The sequence below is a fragment of the Heterocephalus glaber genome, unplaced genomic scaffold (assembly GCF_053883595.1).
Source record: "Heterocephalus glaber isolate CG9 unplaced genomic scaffold, H.glaber_assembly_v1.0 deba00001431, whole genome shotgun sequence".
Classification (NCBI taxonomy): domain Eukaryota; kingdom Metazoa; phylum Chordata; class Mammalia; order Rodentia; family Bathyergidae; genus Heterocephalus; species Heterocephalus glaber.
The window spans coordinates 2,609,596-2,624,383 of NW_028258295.1; the positions used below are offsets into that span (position 1 = coordinate 2,609,596).

The window sequence follows — 14,788 nt, forward strand, 5'->3', positions numbered from 1 at the left end:
CTTCAGATTTTTGCTACATGCATGAGAATGGGATTTGCCTGTGCAGAATGGTCATAAGATAAAGTCTACTCTAATCAGGAAAACATTTTACTCCCCATAGAATACATTCCTGGTAGGCAGGGACTGCCATCCATCTTTGCATTTTTCTCAGAACTTAATTGAAACAACTTGATTTAGGAGCTGTTGATGACAGATATTTCCCAAGGAAATAAAAGAACATCAAGTCAAGTGATTCAGGTCCCCTGGACTCCTTGATAGACATATTAAGAGAATCCAGTCAGCCTGACAGTTTTGAATTTTCCCGTCTGATCTCACCATCTTTCTTATACTGCCAGTCTTTTTCTTTCACAAGGTGTTTTAGAGGCCTCTGCCATGTGCTGGGCAGAGATGCCGCATAGGAGTGGCAGCAGTGAGGAGACAGGAGTACTTCTTCCAAGACCAGGAAGCTGACAAGAAAGGATTCTGGTACCCTAATAGGACAGGGCCATGGAGAGGGAACCATTGCCTCTCTTTTAGGTTGGAGTTACCTGACTGCACATTAAGGTCCCCTAGGGACAACTGTAATGCCATTGGCACATGTCCTCAAGGTCCTAAGCTTCTGTTTTTATGCTTTCTCTCTCTGTATTGGTTTCAGTACCTGCTCACTCTCATTCAGTCAAAAGGTGTTTATTGAGGTTCAAACTACAGAAGCATTTTACTAAATATACAAGGATAAACAAAATACTGTCAACTTCTTAGTTGAGGACTTCATACTCTAGTGGGAGAGACAGATACAAGAATTGGTAATTTAGTGTCATACCCTAAGTATCTATAAGACACTTATGGGAGCATAACTGCCTCTACTTTCTCCCTGTTCCTACTTACCAAAGTCAGGAAAAGCTCTGATCAATTAATTTACAGTGAGGCACAGAAGTCTGATGAGAACCAAATGTGCTACCCTTCCCAGGGACATTTTTGCTTATTTCCTAGTATCTTAATTTTTAGCATGTTCATTAATCAAAGACAGCATCTTACTTTTGTTGAAATTTTCTAGTTCTAGTATCATTCTCCTAATTTAGGCTCTAAGCACTTCATTCTTAGTCTAATTTCTAATAACTCTTTCCTCCTGCCTTGTCCCTTTCCATAACATCCTTCACAGGCCCTTCAGATTACTTTGCCTATAGTCAGGTTCTGATTTTAGATCTTATATATGCTGGTCAAGCCATTTAAACTTTTTTCACCTCGATTTCCTAAAATGACCATTATAGAGTGTTTAGAATGATGCCCAGATGACTACATTTGTAATAATGAAAATGATATCATGTATGAAAAAGATTAAGATGTGATATGTATATGTACCAACTCTCCATGAGGAATGTATTCATTATATATTGCAAACACATACTAATAAAATAATAATAATAAAGTATATATGAAAAATCTTAATTGTAAGGGGTATTATTGTTTTATTTCACTATTCATCTTAGAAGAGAAAGTTTACCTGCAGCCCAGCCCCTCACCCTTGAGTTTTCTTAAGCTCTGCTTTGCTTTTACAAAATATGAATGTTTCAGTCCTACAAGGTTATTCTGTTCAACATCCTCTGAGCATGTCTTCATTGGAGCCAGGCCGGAACATCTCTCACACTAGTCCTTCCACCTGGAATGCTCTCTCCCTCATCACCCCACTAAAACCTTACTTGCCTCATCCACATTTTACTTGCCTTTCTAGTAAACTCAATTGCCACATTTTCAGTACAGCCCTCTTCAAACCAAACCAGATACTGGCAATTTTTCCATCCGTGGAATTTCCTCCCACAGCAGTGAAGTAAACATACCCCACAGAAGCCTTGTTGCACAACATGTTGCACAGAAGCTCTTCACATATGTGGTGGGATGGTTTATATCTAGATGTCCCCAAAGCCTCATGCTCTCATAGATGGGACTTTGGGGAGGTGATTGTTATCATGGGTGTGTGATACTCATCAGTGAAGTAGTATTAGTTTATAGCTAAGTGTGATTTTGGGAGATGAAACCTGGTGGGAGGAGGGAGGTCACTGGGGGCATGGCCTGAAAAGGTCTATCTCCGTCCTACCTCCCTTGATCTCTCTCTCTGCTTCCTGTCTGCCATGCCATGAGCAACACTCCTCAGCCAGGCCCCTCTGCCATGCTGCCCTGCCTTGGAGCCAGGTGACTATGGACTGAAACCTCTGCAAAGTGAGAGCCAAATAAACCTTTCCTCATTTAACTTGTGGGTGTTGTGTCTCAGTGACAAGAAAGTAACTAAGACTTACGGGAATTATTTTTCTCCTCTAACTAGAATGCTCCTCATTTGGAGCTAAATTGTGCCTCAAAAAGTTCATATATTGAAGTCTTCAAAATGTTACTGTAGGGCTGGGGATTTAGCTCAGTGGTTCTGGCGCCTGCCTCACAAGCGCAAGGTCCCGCGTACCAAAAAAACCCCAAAAAACAAAAAACAAAATGTGACTGTATTTGAAGATAGGTTTTTTTTTGTGCATGTGTGAGGTCTTGTTTTATAGTTCAGGCTGACCTTGAACTCACTATGTAGCCCTGTCTGGCCTTGAATTCCACAATACCCAACTTCAGATCAGGTTTTTAAAAAAGTGATTAAGTTAAAATAAGGTCATTAGGGTGGGCCCTAATCTAGTATGGCTGATGTCCTTATAAAGAGAGAATTAGGACATAAAAAAGTGCAGAAGGAAGACCATGTGATGACACAGGGAAAGATAACCACTTATAAGCCAAGAGAGAGGCCTCAAAAGAAACGAACTCTACCAACACTTTGATCTCAGACTTCTAGCTTCCAAAACTGTGAGAAAATAAATTTCTGTTGCTTGAGTCACCCTCTGGGTGGTACTTTATTATGGCGGCCCGAGCAAACCAAAATACCCCCAAAGGGCAACTGTTTCTGATTTGTTTCAAAGCTTAAAGTTGGAAAATACTTACTATGTACCTTATTTCTTCCTTTAGTCTGCATAATCCCCCTGTACATCTTCATGTTTTATACCATACTTGTCCCAGTCATACCCAATAGTGCTTTGTAAGGGACCTTGAGCACAGAGGTTGTATAAGAACTGCCTGGCACGGAAGCATGTTGAAAATGTGTTTCAGCCAGTGGACCCATGTAGATTGCCTTCAAAGGAAGCTCTCTAAAGAGATTTGTTGTTTTCCTAAAGGTTTTCTCTACAAACCAAAATCTCTTGCCATGAAACACAACTGGCTGAGAGAGTGCGGTGCAGTGACATTGAGTGCGGCTGACATTAGAGCATCGCTCTGGACCACCGTTGATGAGGCTCTCAAGTGGCAGCGAGTGCTGACATTCAAGCTTGCCAGTCGTCTGGAACACTGAACTCTCTTCTCCAGGGTGGTCAGCCTCCAGGGCTTGAGCATATAAGTATTTCAGATAAACTGAAAACTTTTATTTTTTTTTTTTTCTCTGAACTTCCTTTTCTCTCCTGGTGGTTCTTCCTCTCTGAGTCCTTTTGCCAAGACTGCATCCATCCCCAGAGAGTTACCTCTTTCACTTAAAAGTTTAGGCCACGCACAGAAAACATAAAACACTTTTTTCTTTTTGCAGTACAGGGGATCAAACTCAGGACCTTGTGCTCAACAGCACCATTGAGGTAAATCCCTGGCTCTAAAACCCTTTTTTCAAAGAAAGGAAGGAAGAAAGGAAGGAAGGAAGGAAGGAAGGAAGGAAGGAAGGAAGAAAGAAAGAAAGAAAGAAAGAAAAGAAAAGAAAAGAAAAGAAAAGAAAAGAAAAGAAAAGAAAAGAAAAGAAAAGAAAAAGAAAAAGAAAGAGCAAGCCATGGCAGGCTGGAATGTGTGAATGGAAATTCACCATGAACTGAATTTGGGGGACCTCACAAACACACATATAACCAGGATAAAAACATTCGTGAGGTATTGGTTTGTAAACAACTGGCCTACTTAACTTTTTCAAAGGCACTAATTCTATCTCAGCTCAAGAGGTATCTCTTTGCTTCTTGGCTTTTTTCCCTTTGGGTCCAAGGCAGCAAAATCAGACACCTGTCATAATGCTGACCTTCCAACCAAAAACTAAACTGATGGGTACTAGGATGAATGTAGGCTCTCATACCTCAGCTGTTCCCCGCGTCCAGGCGGAGTCTATGCTGAGCCGGGTCCTCTCACCAATCTCCACACAAATGGGCTCTAGGATGACTTCCTTGCACCCTATTTGACTTCACTTTTATTAGTAAATGAGAAGCTGGTTTCTCTTTGTGATGAGAATATGGTCCAGCAAACCTGAAGATACAAAACTAACCCTGTGTCCTAAACTCTGACTAACAGGGACAGTGGCTGGGAGAAGAACCTTGCCTGAAGGCCACACAGGCAATGATCTCTTCTGTGGTGATCATGGGCACATATGTGTGGGTTTGGAGGTCTTGTTCATGTGTGCCACACTTGCAAGTAGGCCTTGGGAAGATGGATAGTTTGTCCTAAAGATTTACAGTGTTTGGTTTTTTTGTTGTTGTTGTTGTTGTTTTTGGTACGGGGGATCGAACTCGGGACCTTGCGCTTGTGAGGCAGGTGCTGGAACCGCTGAGCTAAATCCCCGGCCCGAGATTTACAGTGCTTGTTGAGAAGGGACCTATATCTTTTATCATGTCAAATACGTGAAACATAGCAAGGCACATCATGTCAAATAAATGTGGGGACCACTTAGAATTAGGGAATGGACATTTGTTTGGAATCAAGAGTTCCAGGATTGAGCCCTAGTTCTACCATTAACTAATGTGAATGACTCTGGATAAGCCTCTTCATTTGGGGGGGGGGGTCTCTAAAATAACCACTTTACTTTTTAATTAAATTAAGACAACTTGGGCCAGGGATTTAGCTCAGTGGTTTTGCTGCCTGCTGCGCAAGCACAAGGATCCGAGTTCAATCCCTGGTACCAAAAAAAAAGACAACTCATTGTGGAAGTGCCATTGACCACCCACTGACTAAAATTTCTTTTTTCTATTTTTTGTTTTTTTTTTTTTGACTAGAATTTCTTTTTTTTTGGGTACCGGGGATCGAACTCGGGTCCTTAGCTTGAGAGGCAGGCAGTGGAACCACTGAGCTAAATCCTCGGCCCTTTGACTAGAATTTCTAACGGGCAGTTATATATGCCTTTGAAGGATATAATGCGAAATGAAATATATAGTTATAGCATTGGTTTGGTGGCAAAGTATTTAAAAATACAGGCTCATTTGGACAAAACTATGGAAAAAGCCTTGGTGGTTAATAAGTAGAGGACTATTGGACTAGGTAATGCAGAAGTCCTTTCTAACTCTGACATAATAGAATCCTTGTCTTATATAATTGTTGTACAAGAAAAGTATACAAAGCCTGGGCAAGAATTACAGACAGGACTAGCAATGTGGGAGAAGTTTGAGGGAAGACAAGAATATTTACCTGATGACCACTATTTGTGACAGGGCAAACCATTCTCTCATTCAATATTTATAGCCCTCCTATGAAGAAGGTAGTATAAAGAAACAGGCTCAGAGAGGATGTTTTATAAGTGATAGAGCTATTTTATTACACTTCTAGGTCTGCTGTTTTTCAAAACATGCTCTACCAAATCTTTTCACTGTAGTGGCCTCCAAGATAGTTCTAGTGACTCTTGTTGCCTGGTGCTCTTGTCCTTGTACAATCTCTTCCTACACAGAATAAGACTGATTTTTGTAACCAATAGGATGCTGTAGAAATGATGATATGTGACTTCCACAGTAGGCCATGCAACATATTATGATTTCCACCTCCCTGTGAGTGAAGTCAGGCACCGTGGCATGAGGAAAATAGCCCTTGGAGAGTTCCACATACACATCTCTGGCCAAGACCAGCACCATGTAAGTGTGCTGTCATGGAAGCAGTGCTGGAGTGAGTTTCCTCCCCTCCCCCACCCCAAGTTGATACGTTGAAGCCTTATTTTTTAGTATGATTGTATTTGATGATAGGACCTCTAAGGAAGTAATTGAGGTTACATGAAGTCATAAAGATAGGGTCCTGGCCCAATAGGATTAATGACTTATAAAAAGAGCATCAAAGTGTTCCCTCTGTGTTTACACATGGAAGAAAGGCCATATATGCACATAGTGAGAAAGCAGCCATCTGCAAGCGAGGAAGAGAGGCTTCACCAATCAGCAAATCTGCTACTACCTTGATCATGAACTTATGGCCTCCAAACTGCGAGAAAACAAAGGTCTGTTGTTTAAGTCACACAGCCTATAGTATTTTGTTATGGCAGCCTGAGAAAACTAATAAAGAAGCAGATTCTTCAGTCGCAACCAACCTTCCAGATGACCATAGCCCCACCTGGACTGCAAACTCAGGAATGAGTCAGAGCCAGAACCAACCAGCTAAGCCGGCTCTGAAATCCTGAGTCACAGAAACTATGAAATAGTAAGTGTTGTTGTTTTAAGTTACTGTATGAGACTTTACCTTTCTCACAATTAGAGCCCAGCTATGCTCCGTCCCACAGATAGAATCTCATAAACAACACCTTCTTCTGCTAGTTATACGCAATGGTGGAGACATATAGTAGAGGGATCCTCAGCTATGCTCCATATTACACACAGAAATCTCACAAATGATTCTCCAAAAAGGTATGTGAAACATCCCTAGCGACAGTGAATAGAACTCTAGGGAAAATCTTCATAGATCTTGCCACTTGGACACTTTCTTTTCAGGACCCTGTTATCTACTTTACTAATAAATTATTTTTGTTAAGACTTCCATTGAATGGCTGTGGCTTATGATCAAAATAATTTTTAACAGTGTTAGAAACACAAACCCTGAGGGATAGATACATTCATTCCCGGGAGAATGAAGGGATTATAGAGGTCATGTACTTGGGGCTAGTTTATCAGCTAGCCCTGCATTCCAAAACATAATTCAGAGAAACATGGAGAGGTGATCATCACAGCATAGACCTGACAGAATACAATATTTTGAGAGGTTTTAGGTTTCAGGCCTCACTTTAATCCCAGTCCAGGAGAATCCTAAAATGTCAGAGCTAGTCTGCCTTAGAAATCACCCAGAATAGCCTCCTTATGTCATAAATAAAAGAGAAATGAAGGCCCAGCATTTAAGTCACTTGCCCACATGTTCACAGCATCCAAGTGACAATACAGCCTGGGCCTCTAGTCATTATATTTTAAATGCAGGTTATTCTAATACCCTCCAGGACTGGAGGAAAATGGGAAGACATATTCTTCTGAGATTCTGAAACTGATTTTGATTCTGAAGGGCCATTGTCCTTCCCACAGCCATTTCTTTATTAAGTGAATTAATTCCTATGTCTTCCTACCTATTTCCTACTAGACAAAGTCCCTTGGTCTCCCAGGCTTTTCACACAAGTCACTCAATCCACCTGAAAAATATGCTGCTTGGCTTAAACCCTGACATCCAGCCAGTGTTCACCAAGGCAAGAAGATGGTGTATTGGGAAGAGGGTGGATTCCAGGGTTAGACTGGGGTTTTCACATTGGCAACTGGTCCACTTTGGGATCTTAGGCAAGGCACATATTGCTTTTCAGTCTCTAAGACCCCTTCCAGTTACAGTGTGCTGCCTCACCAGTCAGATTAAGTCATCTCTTTTAATTAGTTAACAAGCAACTCTCAGTGTATCTTGATAATAAATGCTCCAGTCCTGACAAAATATTTCTGCTCTGGAGACTAGGAGCAAGCACCATGGTACAGAATTCAGGTACAGTGGAAGGTTTGAGTGTTGATCTCCACTGCCACAAATCAGATTTGAGGACTCCAGGGACAGTGCTGCCTTGGCCTGGTGTCTTTCCAGCCCTCACCTATCTAGGCCTCATTGCCTCCCTCTCCAAAAAGCACCTCTTATTGTTTTCTCATATGCATCACATTTGGTATATTGCTTTGGTGTTGGAATAAATCACAAAGAAGATAGACTACCTGAATATTTACAGTAGCTAACATCAGGGTAAGTTCAACTATTGTCCTGTTTTGCTGGGTTAAACATGGGCATTTAGAATTAAGACAGATCTAGTTTCAAAGTCTTGCTAGGGATGTAGCCCAGCAGTGCAGTGCCTCCCAAAAAGCATGAGGCCCTGGGTTCAATTCCTGGCAACGTAAAGGAAAAAACAAAAAACTAGTCTGTTTTATTGCCTCCAATTGTTGACCTTGGGCAAGTTTCTTCACCCCTGTGAGCCCCAGGTTGTCTTAATCTACAAAGTATGGTGCTAGAATACATCATGCAAAAGGTAGTTTTTAGAATTAAATAAAATTGTACATAAAGGGCTTCATACTGTGTGGCACAAGGAAAATGTTCAGTGAATATTAGCCATGACTATTGCTACTCTGCGGCAAATTCATTGAGCCTCCTTTTGTGTGCTAGGCACTGGGGATGAAAATACAAAAGATAGTTGTTCCCTTAAGAAGTTCATGAAGTAGTTTCTATCCAGGTTTGGTTCTAAGACATCTGGAAAAGGTGGGGAAGATCCAAGATCTGTCAAAGCATTAAAGAAATGAATATGCTTAAATTTGAATATGTGTGTGTGATTTTAATGATTAAAATTGTGTCTGGAAGACCCAGAAAAAAACCCGTATCTCCTAGGAACTACTAACATTACTGTTTATGAGAAGGTGAGTATCAGCTTGTGGACCTTCTGGAATGTGCTCATACCAGATTACCAGTGAGCACATGTGAAGATGGAGCTGTGTGGACTGCCATGGGGTGAGCCTGCACATGACATTAGGTAGGAGGAAGGGACAGAGAGGTGATGGGTGAGAAGGGTAAACCATGTCTCCTCATGTCTCATGGGTCATCATGCCACAGGCAGCCAATTCGACCCTCCAAGCAGGTGAGGGAAGCCACTCAGTGTGCTTAGATTTAAATGAGAACATGTTGTGTTTTGGATGGAGCCACCTAATGCTTAAAACTGGTGTTCTGCATCAGTATTAATTTACATAGCTTTTCTCTACTGCTTCAATCTTGAAATAATTATCTCACACTTAATGGAATAAGGGACAGGCAACTGACAATTACCACACAATAAGGCAAGTGTTAGGACAGTGGTGAGATGCCCAGGTGTGCTAGGGGGACACAGGAGGGCAGCTTTCAGAGGCTTGCATGACCCCCGAGTCTGCAAGGACGTGCAGGTATCTTCCATAATTCTCTGTGAACTCGCTCAATTAATACTTGTTGCTTTTTTTTTTTCAGTGTCTAGCCCAAAAGAGAAAAAAAAGAGGAAGCGATTAATCTTTTTGACCATGGACCATGTTTGTTTCTTAACATCTCTGTTTGTAAACATCTTTGTTTGTTAAGACCTCCTGCCTGATGGTGATGATTTCGTTTTTGTAACAAGGTCCTAAATGTTCAGAGAACCACAAAATAGACCTTGGTGGTAAGAATTTATTTAAATAATCCTGCTATATGCTCATGAATGTAATGTTTTTCCTAAGAAGGTAAATAATTACTGACATTTGGGGGAAGACAGGGCTTAGAAGCAAGTTTCACCAAGTGTCTTCACTGCAGTTTTTAGTACATGTGCTGTCGAAGCGAGCACTTCACTGAAGTTTTTAATGACTTCCCAAAGTCTGGCTCACATGGACAGTGACTGTGTATTTCAAGGAAAATCAGAGAGCGCAGCAGATATGGTACATGAGAACTTGGGGAGCGGGGAATGAATTATGCAGGATTATTGGGATGGTTCATGTTAGAGACAAGTGTTTGATTTGATTTCCTAAGATGTGTTGAGCAGCTCAGTTCTGCTTCACTTTTCATTTTGAAGCCTCGTCCTCTGTAAACATCTCAGACTTGAATGTTTCAAAGAAGTCAACAAAGAACTTGCTCTCCTGTTTATTGATGGAAATAGGCAACATTACGTCTACTCTGCCAGCAACACTAGAAAGGGGGCAGGACAGACAGTTTCTGGACCAGAGGGAGGCAGGCACAGGGTGCCCACACAGTGCTCAGCCCTGGGACAAGCCCTGGGCTCTGGTGGCATTTGTAAGGGCAACAGTGTAAGACTTGGTCTCTAACCTCAAATTACTTATAATCTATTTGGAAAGGTAGAACTAAGACAGATAGAGCAAATAATTTATCCTGTTAAATAGTTATCATGCCCTTACCATGTGCTAAACCAGTCATGCTCAGCCTGAATGTGAGAGGCACTGATTTTTTTCTTTAAATACAAAATGTCTGTCCTCCACCCCCAAAGGAGCAGTCTTCCAAGAGTAGTTTTCAGACCAGTATCAACATCATCTGAAAACTTATTATGCATGCAAATTCTTAGCTTCAGACTCTCTTGGGGTGGGTTGCAGCAATCTGGACCTTAGTAAGCCCTCCAGGTGCTATCATGCATACATGCTCAAATTTGAGTACCACCTGATTCAGTAGACCTGGTGTGCAGTGTGGAGGTGTGGGCCTCTAGAGGCTGTATCTGCAAAGCTGCAGTATACATGGATCTGGGATTGGGAACCACTGTGCTGCCAACATGAGAGGTGCAGGGATGCTGAGAATACAGGCCCTGACATGAAGGGGCTCACAGTCTAGTGGATGATATTAAGCTGAATGTTATTGAACAACACAGAACAGTTCTATTCACAAGGTAATTTCTGGAAAAACCAGTGCTCACCCTGGAGTTGAGCAGGATTCCAAAAAACTGTGAGAAGACCTTGTAGAGGGACACACGAGCAAAAGGGCCAGAGGCAGGAAGGACAGAGAAGAGACAGCAACCTGTTCTTTCCTCAGACTTGAGGAAGGTGTCCATTTATTCATTTAATAAACATTTCCTGAGTATCTACTCATGCAGCTGATTATCTATGATTTATAGCTCACCAGTTTCCAAAAAGGATTTGAGGTGGTTTAGAATGCTAAAACACATCCAAAACAGGAACATAAATAATGCAAATAGAGCAGAGACCCATTAAAAGGAACTGGGGTATAGATCTTTGAGGCACCTAAGATGAATTAATTGAGGGCTTTCTGGGAGCAAGGCACTGCAGGAGGTGCTGCGGGATTTGCTGAGAGAGAGAGAGAGAGAGAGAGAGGAAGAAGCTTATAGCACACAAGGGAAGATAAAAGTCTACATAAATAACCACATTTAGGCAAAGAGCTATGGCAGCTTAGGGGCAGGAAAGATCATTCCCAGCTGTGGAAGTGGGCACCTGTGCCCTGAAGAAGGGAGAGATTGCGGGTGCTGAGGAAGGGGAGCTTAGGGCCACAATTGGCAATCGGAAAGAAGATCAGTGGGAGGGAGAAGATCCACAAAGTCCCCAGAGCAAAGGAACAATGGAGATTAAGAGTAGGATAAATCAGTGGGAAGTGAGAGTGTTCCCATAGAAAAGGCACCGGCTACAGGTGTTACTTCAATTGGAGAAATTCGTGTTCAGTGTGCTAGTCAGGGAGGAGTGACTGAAGGTGTTTCTGTAGGGAGTAACATCGGGAAAGTTATAGTATAGAAAGATTAATTTAGCAGATGTCTGCAAGACGGAGTAGAAAGAGAGGCTGTAGGTAGGGAGAACACTTAGAAGGCTGAGGCTGGTGTAGACTCCAGAGAAGAAAGCATGGCTGAGCTGGAGCCAGAAAAAGAAAAGTGGTTGAAAGTGGTATTTTGGAGTTATAATCCACAGTTTGTCACTCAAAGTGTGGTCTTGGAATCAGCATCACATGGGACATTGTGAGAAACACAGAACCTTGCCCCCATATCCCTACTGAGTCAGAGTCTGCATTTTACCAAGAGCCCTGGTAATCTTGATCTGAAGGCATGGGGAAGTGAGAGGGGCATTGGGCACCAGGGCCTGGCGACCTACTGAGCATAGGGAGTAGGGGAGGGCGAAGATCCTAAGGCAGTGCCAGGTATTTTCAGGACTGGGTCATCAGGGGTTAGGAATACAGTCAGAATAAGGATGCATTGAGGCCAAGAGGACCAGGCTAATGACCAGCTTATGGGGTCTAAGGTTGAGAGCTAGAGAGAGCCATAGTGTCTCTGCTTTTTATTTTTTTATTTTTGTTTTTTGTATCTTTACACCAACTCATTGTATCCTGGATCCACTTAAATTACCTACCTGGATTCCCTCTGTCAAATGGAGAAATTATGACACTGTTCCAATTTTATATTTATCAGAAAAATCCAAATTACTTGACCAAATGTTTATGTATAGACATCAATAATGGTAATAGTGATATAACAGGGCAAAGTGACATAACAACATATCCTACCATGGTTTTTGTTTTTGTTTTTTGGTACCGGGGATCGAGCTCAGGTCCTTTTACTTGCGCAGCAGACAAAGAAACCACTGAGCTAAATCCCTGGCCCTCCTACCATGTTTTCAGTGCTTGCTTGCTCTGCTCCAAGTGAGGTACTAAATAATATATACTTCTAAGCAAATCAATAGTAATATGTCTACTGTTATGGTTATTTACCCGCTCTGGATCGTATGGTTTATTTATTTGTCTCCCTTGTAGATTACCTTGGTTTTCCCAATTCCTAAAGTAAGGCCTTACAATTAGTAGGAATTCAATGATTTTACTTGATAGTGAATGAAAAACAGTCAAGTAAGAATGGCTACCTGCATAGATTTAAAACATTATGATTTGGCACATATTACATTGCGCTTGTTTATGCTTCACATGGGAAGAGCTAACTTTATCCATTTTCCTGCTCCAACTATTGAACCCAGGATCAGGCATATGCTCAGTAAGTGTTCAATAGATTTAGATGAACAAATGAAGTTGTGGTTTGCACTTGTATGTTCCAAAAAGGTGATAATAAACTCCTAAAGTTAGTAAGACTAACTTCAGAATTCTCTAAACTGAAACTAACCAAAGACTCTTGTAATATAATCAAGCATGTTTTAATTTGGCCAAGGAAGAAAAGATGTCATAACAGTAGGGTCATGACTTCTACAAAGTTCTAGAAAAAGGAACTATAAAAATGTTATTTTTACAGTATCATTCCACGCTGTGTATGGGACAAGGAATTTTGCTAAAAACCAACACCTCTTTAGACTAGAGATAGCTTCTCCTGTTTTTGCTAGCCTGATGGAAGGATCCTCATAGTCACATAGCAATTCCTGGTCTGCCACTGCCTCCTGATGCAGTATCCTCAAAGGGAGTGTTCTGAACAAGTACCTAACCTTTGGTATAAACAGGTGACTAAAAATAGCTTGAAACTAGAAAGCAGTTTGAATCCCAGCTCCACAATATGCTAAGTCTGAAACCTTCAGCAATTTACTTGATCTGTTGGATCCTTAGTTTCTTTTTTCTGTAAAATAAGAATGAATACTTATATCCCTCAGGGTTATAAACATAAAAAAAACAACTACTGTGCATGAAACCCCAACCTAGTATCTGGTATTAGCACATAACACTAATGTCTCTTGTCCATCACTGTCCATGTCTCTGACCATTCCTTGGCCTTTAGCTGTCCCTGTCATGATTAACAAGGGCATTATTGTCATTGTGCATTCAGGCAGATGCATACAGCTCCATGGTGTTCATGGTAACCATCTTAACACGCTGATTCCCCATGGCCTCAGCAGCCAATAAGCTTTACTCCTTTTTGCATCATTATTTTAAGTTGACTGATTTGGTGGAAATCTACCCAGTGGCTTTGAGGACACTGCTCTTTTTATCCAACCATAAGTCTGCAGGGACTTATTCTAACCCCTTCCCTTAATCCATAGAGACTGAAAGCACAGGCTCTACCTAGGATCCAGGCACCCCGCTACTGACCTCTCTCAGGCAGATACGTGAAACCAGGGTGATGCAGAAGGCAGCACTTGCCACAGCTGAATGATCAGATTAGACTGGCAACTGTCTAGCTGTCTTTTAACTTCCCAAGCTGTTAAAGGTTTGCTGCTTCCATATGCTTAAAAGGGTCTTGAATTAAACTTCAATGAAAAATAAAAGTCCAAGGGGCATGAGGACTGAATTCCCTACTACAAAGCCAGATGGATTCGTCACACATCAAGACTCATGATTTGTGGCCATAATCCCACCAGCCACCACCTTCCAAACTCCCTTCCACAACTGACTTGTTCTTGCCTTACAGGCCTGAAGGGGGAGCAGGTGAGCCCAAATTCTTGGAAATTGGCGCTTGGACGTAAGGTTTCTGGTAGTTAACTGTTGGCCTCGCCACATCCAGGTGCCTCTTCTCCAACTTCATCTCTTTTCCCCAACCCCAGGGCTACACTTTCTTCAGAGGAATTGACTATAAATGGTCATCGGGGGAGGCAGCCAGAATACCAAGAGCACGGAGCCTGACAGAGCTTGTGTGTCAGCTTGACAACTTCAATAGCCCAGAGTCTGCATGGAATCCCAAACAGCCCTCGCTTCTTCCTCCCCAACCGCAGGGAGCCTGCCTGCCTCCCAGCCTTGTTTAAACAAGATGAGAGCAGGCTGTGTTTGGACTCAAAGGCCAGCAACCTTTCCCCAGTGGAAGGACAGGTCAGTGAGAGAGCCCAACCTGAGCAAGTTCTTTCTAACTTTCTGAAACTGGAAACCATAGGAGTCTTTTTGTCTCATAAATCTGCTATCGAAGGTGGGACCCGTCCATAGCTAATAGGTAATGCAGATTGCTTGGGTGTGAATGTAGTAAGCATTACGGCTAATTATTGTGTGCCAGGCATGGCACTAGGTTCTTTGAGGTAATAGACATACAATGTTTAGCACAGTGCTAAACATAGTATGAACATATTGGCACATAGCAATATCAATAGTCTTACAGAGCAAGTATTATCATTCTTTGTTTTGGGCAGCTGAGGAACTCAGAGATGTTCAACAATGTATCTGAAGTTTGATAGCCACCAAC

The 14,788-nt window shown here is 41.9% G+C and overlaps 1 protein-coding gene and 1 long non-coding RNA gene across 6 annotated transcripts in view; one reads left to right on the top strand and one right to left on the bottom strand.

Annotated features, from left to right (window-relative positions):
• LOC106008311 (uncharacterized) overlaps positions 1-14,788 on the top strand; it is an 87,826-nt gene that overhangs the window by 62,368 nt on the left and 10,670 nt on the right. For 2 of the 5 annotated variants that reach the window (XR_015451786.1, XR_015451783.1), the window contains exon 6: positions 3,174-14,424. This is a non-coding gene — a long non-coding RNA (uncharacterized LOC106008311). Of the gene's footprint in view, positions 1-352; positions 1,426-3,173; positions 14,425-14,788 lie in introns of those variants that run through there. The other 3 variants (XR_015451784.1, XR_015451787.1, XR_015451785.1) reach the window with 3 other exon arrangements.
• Clmp (CXADR like cell adhesion molecule) overlaps positions 1-14,788 on the bottom strand; it is a 93,157-nt gene that overhangs the window by 53,712 nt on the left and 24,657 nt on the right. The gene's annotated exons all lie outside the window — the stretch shown is intronic.